The sequence below is a fragment of the Capsicum annuum genome, unplaced genomic scaffold (genome assembly GCF_002878395.1).
Source record: "Capsicum annuum cultivar UCD-10X-F1 unplaced genomic scaffold, UCD10Xv1.1 ctg82882, whole genome shotgun sequence".
NCBI lineage: Eukaryota > Viridiplantae > Streptophyta > Magnoliopsida > Solanales > Solanaceae > Capsicum > Capsicum annuum.
In genome coordinates, this window is record NW_025893708.1 from 644,258 (window position 1) to 650,371 (window position 6,114).

The window sequence follows — 6,114 nt, forward strand, 5'->3', positions numbered from 1 at the left end:
CAACAACAACAACAAAAAAAAATACAAAAAAAGGAGGAGGAAAAAAAGAAAAGGACAAAAAAGAAAAAGAAAAAAACAGAAAAGTAAAAATAGTAAAAAAAAAGAAAAAAGAAAAAAGAAAGAGAAAACAAAAAAAGGAAAAGAAAAAATGAAGAAAAAACTGAAAAAGAAAAAAGAGGAGAGTAATAGAAAATAGAGAAAGAGAAAATAAAGTAGAGAGATTAAAATTTGTAATTAGGCTAATTAATATGCAAGAGGGGGCTAATCATTGTAATTAATTGAAACCTAGACCAAATAGGGTAATTAGGAGTATATGTTTGCTAAGTCATGTAGTTATTCCTTTTTTTTTTTTTTACATATTTTTAAAAATATATATCAAATTAAAAAAAGTAAAATAAACAAATTAAAGCGGAAGAAAAGAACCAATGAAGAAGTGTCAAAGCAGGCAACAGGCGAACATGCCTGCTTTGGCACTTGATCATTGAGCCCATTCCCCTTTATCATTAAGTAGAATGTATTATTTACTTGTAAAAATGAAAGAAAGACCGACTAATAATATAAAACTCACTAAAAATTATGAAAATGTTCTATTCAAAGTATAGGAAAGTGTTCCCCCTTCCATTAAACACTTTTTTTTTTAGCTATTTTTATGTTCCCTAGTTTTGATTTTTTAAAATTTTTTGTTTACATTTATGCTGAAATAATAATTCAGCCTTTAAAGGGGTATGAATTTTTTTAAAATTAATTTTGGAATTTTATAAATAAAGATTAAAACCACATAAATGAGTCTTTACAATTGATAGACCAACCCATCCAAAATTTAAAAACAATTGCCCATTTATATTTTGCTAAAATTACCCGGCCCAATCCCTTAGTGTTATTACATATAAAACCACTAGTAGGGTTTCCTAAATCCAATCCCCTTATCCTTCGCCACTTCAACCCTAGAACGCCTGTAAAATATTGTCCCTGCCTTTGCTGAATCAATTCTGCATCAAGTATTTGTTGTGGATCATCAATACCTAGCCATGGAGAAGCATTGTTGCTGCTCATTTCAGCTTTTAAAAGTAAGTTCCTCTTTTTGTGTTTTCTTCTTCATTTTTATCTTATTTTTTCTTCGTGTTCTTGTTCCCAGTTGTGCTCTCCGATGTATGGGAAGGATCTCATGTTTTTGTGCTGTGTTGAGAGTTCTAGGTCCCTAAGAAGTATTCCAGATCCAAGTAAGTTCAACGCCAGCTCCATCTCCAGCTTCAGCTTCCATTGTTGAGTATTTATCTTAACTCGATTTTTGTTGCAGTTACAGTCGGCATGGAGATAATGGGATGCTCGAAACCACGGTCAATAGAAAAATTTGGGGGATTCATGGAAATACCAAGGTTCAAAGGATTTATCTAAGAGATATACCAAAGCGGAGATACTGTGTTTGTTTCAGAGTCACTTTTAATAATTTGGTTTGGATCAATGGTGCAAAAAGGCAATGACATATGATAATGGTTGAGAGCAATAATAAATATCATAAATGTAAGACCAATCGCCTCAAAAGCTAAAGCCACAAGCCAACCACTATGTTCTTAAACTAAAAAGTTTTCTTTGATGAAACAGGAACACATGCTACTTTCCCAACAAAGATTTGAAAGAATAATCAAAGGCTGTAATTTCTTACTTCTGCAAATGCAGGAGGCAATGTTGCTGCATAGGTTTGGTAATAAAAATCATGGTAAAAACTCATAATCCAATATCCCTAGGAGACACACTTCCTTGTCCAGGTAATTTAGGTTCATTTATTAGGTGACACACTGCCTAAATTGAACCTTCACTCCTACAATTGCACTTTTTATTTGAGTCCTTCATAATCTTTAGGAGACACATTTCTTTGTCTGGGTAATTTAAGTGGCATTTGTAAAGAGATGTATTTTTTTGTTTGGGTAATTCAAATGGCATTTTTAAGGAGACTCATTTCCTAGTTTAGGTAATTTAAGTAGCATTTGTAAGGAGACGTATTTGCTTGTTTAGGTAATTCAAGCGACATTTGTAAGAAGACACATTTCCTTGTCTGCGTAATTCAAGCGACATTTGTAAGAAGACACATTTCCTTGTCTTGGTAATTCAAGTGACATTTGTAAAGAGACGCACTTCCTTGATTGGGTAATTCAAGTTTCACTTGTTAGGTGATGCACTTCCTAACTTAAGTCTTGACCTTAGAAAATGCACTTTCTAGTCGAGTTATTCCACGTGACCTTTAGGAGACATACTTCTTTGTTGGGTATTCAAATTTTCACTTGTTAGGTGGTTCACAAGGTGGTTCACTTCCTAACTTAAGCCTTGACTCCTATAAAATGCACTTTCTAGTTAAGTCATTCCACTTGACCACTGAGAGGCACACTTACTTGTTGGGTATTCAATTTTCTCTTGTTAGGAGACACACTTCCTAACTTAAGCCTTTATTCCTAGAAAATGTAATTTCTAGTAGAGTAGTTAACCTTTATGAGACACACTTCCTTGTCAGGGTAATTCAAGTTTTTCTTGTTAGGTGGTTCACTTCCTAACTTAAGCCTTGACTCCTAGAAAATGCACTTTTTAGTCGAGTCATTTCACTTGACCCTTAGGAGACACACTTCCTTATTGTGTATTCAAGTTTTTGCTTGTTAGGTGGTTCACTTCCTAACTTAAGCCTTGACTCCCAGAAGATGCACTTTCTAGTCGAGTCATTCCACTTAACCCCTAGGAGATGCACTTTCTTGTTTGGGTCTTTCAAGTTTTATTTGTCGGGTGACACATTCCCTAACTTGAACCTTCACTCCTAGAAGTCACACTTTCTAGTCGAGTCCTTTCGTGTAACCCTTAAGAGACACGCCTTCTTATCCGTAAGAGATGAATTCATTGATTAGAGTCTTGAGACACCTTTGGATTATGCATTTTGCAAGTAACTGTGATTGGGTTTTATAGCCACAAAAATTTTCTAATGATAAACCGGGGCAAAAATTTAATTCATGTTATTAGAATCATCATTTTAAGACCCTCTTGAAAAATGAGACTTTATTTTTGAAAAGTGAGATCTCTCTTTATCATAATCTTTGTTTGCAATAATTTTCTTTCTAGTTTTGATGTGATTTTAGGAGTCGTCCTGGAGAACAGGGTGATGAAATTAAAAGTCAACATATTGAAGAAATAATTATTTAGGAGCCCGCCTGAAGAACAGGGTGAAGAAATGGAAAACCAAGCAATAAGGTGAAGAAATTGTAAGTCATGAGCCCGCCTGGAGAATAGAGTGAAGATTTTCAAATTCAAGTTCAAAGGTCAGAAGTCCCACATGAAAGAACATGGTCAATATTCGAGTTCATCTCCAGCACCAAATTTTGTATGAAGAAAGAATTTATTTTCAAGTTCAACTCAAAGAAGATTAGATCATTTATCATTTTTGAAAGCATTAAAGGCTCAAGTCAAGAGTCAAGAGAAGCTGCATAGATAGGACTTTTGTAATGTAAGTTATCTTTTTAACTAGTAATTTTATTTTGATGTAATGATAGAGCCGTGGACCGAAACCTCGATAAGACCTCACTCGACTCTCCAACTCGGTATAGTCCATCTCCTTATCAAACCTGGAACTACATGTGGCTTGACTCCCACATAACTTAGGATAGGTAGGCTATCCAAAATTAAGACTCGGTTGCACTCCTTCCTTCTATTTCTTTCTTTTAAATAATAGTCAGGTTAAAATTTTATCTCGTTCTCTGCTTCTTTGTCTGAAAATACTTTGTGTTTACATCCAAAAAAGGGCATGATATTTATAGAAAGCGATCGTAGAAGCATCACCACGGTCGCGATAGCCGCGATGGTAGAAGCATCACCACGGTCGCGATAGCCGCGATCGTAGAAGCATCACCACGATCGCGAACAACCTCATGCGATCGCAGCTAAGCGGGAATGTTGCCCAGGGCAATTTTGTAAATTCACTTAGTCGAATATCAATCCTTATATAGTCTAAAACCCTTTATTCTTTGGGGTATTGCTTACTAGATAGACACTTTTGAATTTGAAACAAGAACCCTAAATTGGGCAAGATTTGTAATTAACTTTGGAGACTTGAATCTTTAGTATTTGTGAAGGATGAATGCTTTGAACAACCCATATGATGGTATAACTTTCTCTACTTTCTTCATGAGTAGCTAAATATTTTAGTCTTGGGATTATGTTGAAATAAAATGTATTTGTGTGTGGGTGTTGATGTGATTACATGATTTTTAGTTGTTAATTATGGATTCCATCATTGGTTTATCTTAATAGTTGGAATTTGTGGGTGAAAACCTCAAATCTCCAAATGGGTTTGATGGGTGCAAACTCCAAACTCTAGAAAAACTTTATCATCCTTGAAAAAGGGATGAAGATGAACCTATGGGAACCCATAGCATCCTTGAAAAGGGGCTATAGGGGGACAAGGTAATGATGGACAATTAAGCATGTGGTTTACTACCTTTTGCAATCTTAGAAATAAGTGTAAATGGAGTGTAAGTCATGTCATGGGCATCTTCCTAGAAATAGGGATGCCCGATTGTGATTTTGGGTGACTATGAATGGAACACTTGTTAAGTGCTCGAAAGAGCCAGTGGGTGAAATCTTTGAGGTTTGGTTGACAAACTAACCACAAAGACTTTAAACCTAGCCTATCTCTTTCTCAACAACTAGATGTCAAGTTGAACCATCGCTAACCTTCATACTTGTTACCTTTAGGTAGACATAATCCCAAGATTTTTTCCAAACTTGATTTAAATCAAAAGTGTTATTGTGCCTTGTAATGTAAATCAAAATTGATACAACCTAATTCCTAATGAAACCCCCCAATTTATATTACATGTTTCTTTTTGCATTCACTTTGGGTACCCTTTTTAGTAACTAAAGCACCCATAGGTTTTGAAGTTTAAATTCCACTCTTTGTGGATTCGACTGAACACAAGTTAGGATATTGAAAATGACCACCTTACCTCTAAAAATATGAGAGTGGGTTGAGCATTATCAAAATGACGCCGTTACTAGGGAGTGGAATCTAGATTTCTCTTATGCGGTGTGATCTTTAGTTGGGTGTACCCAAGATGATTTTGATTTACTTTATTTGTTATTTTTTATTTTGTATTGGTGACTGTAGCATAAGCGGGGCAATGAATAACCGTGCTAGTCACGCGAGAGCTTTGATGCCTCTCTCGATGATGAGGTCCAACTCAATGATGCAGGCCAAACAAGTGCATTCCGTATCCCACCAAATCATGGGAACGATGTTTTCTATGTAATAAGTGTTATACTACACATGTTACAAATGAAAGGTCTATATGGTGGTCAAGCTTATGAGGACCCAAATCTCCACTTGAAGAATTTTGTCGAAGTGTGTGTGTCATTCAACATAGCACACATTACTCAAGAATCCATCCGTCTTTCCTTCTTTCCAATATCATTAACGGGTGAGGCAGTGTAGTGGCTCCGCTTACTCCCACACGGCTCAATCACCTCGTGGGAAAAGCTTACAATAATTTTTTGATCTATACTTCCCACTGTCTAAAATGATCCTAAAGCGGGACGAGATCATAAACTTTTGGCAATTAAATAGGGAGCCATTGTATGAAGCATGGGAGAGGTTTAATGGCAAGTTATCCCAATGCCCGAATCATGATGTCCCTGAGAAGATGCTTCTCCAAGTATTCTACTGAGCCCTTAATCCTCTCAATAAAACTGTGGTGGATAATACGTTGAAAGGCTTCCTACTGAAATTGTACTATCATGCAATAATGGAGTTTCTCAGAGAAGTGACAAAGCAAAATTGGGGTTGGCATACCCGAGATGTCGAAGTTTCCAATAGCTCTTCTTCTACATCTGTGGTTGACAAGTAGCAAGGAAAGCAAGATGAAAAGGGGAGGAGAGTATGACAAAGATGATGACCCAACTCGAACTCTTGAAAAAGCATGTTATAGGTGCACCCGTAAAAATGGTAAACTCCATTGCATCAAAATCCTACGAGGATGAGGAGGAGGCAAAAACATTAGATGAGGAGATTAGGTATCTAACAAACTACTCGGGGGGTTCTCACCCCGCCTATCAAAGGAAAAATGGGAATCAAGGTTGGATAGA

The 6,114-nt window shown here is 36.1% G+C and overlaps 1 non-coding gene across 1 annotated transcript; it reads right to left on the reverse strand.

Annotated features, from left to right (window-relative positions):
• Window positions 1-5,557: 5,557 nt before the first annotated feature.
• Window positions 5,558-5,662, reverse strand: LOC124895548. The gene has a single exon (XR_007051795.1). It is a non-coding gene; the product is annotated as a small nucleolar RNA R71 (small nucleolar RNA).
• Window positions 5,663-6,114: the final 452 nt, after the last annotated feature.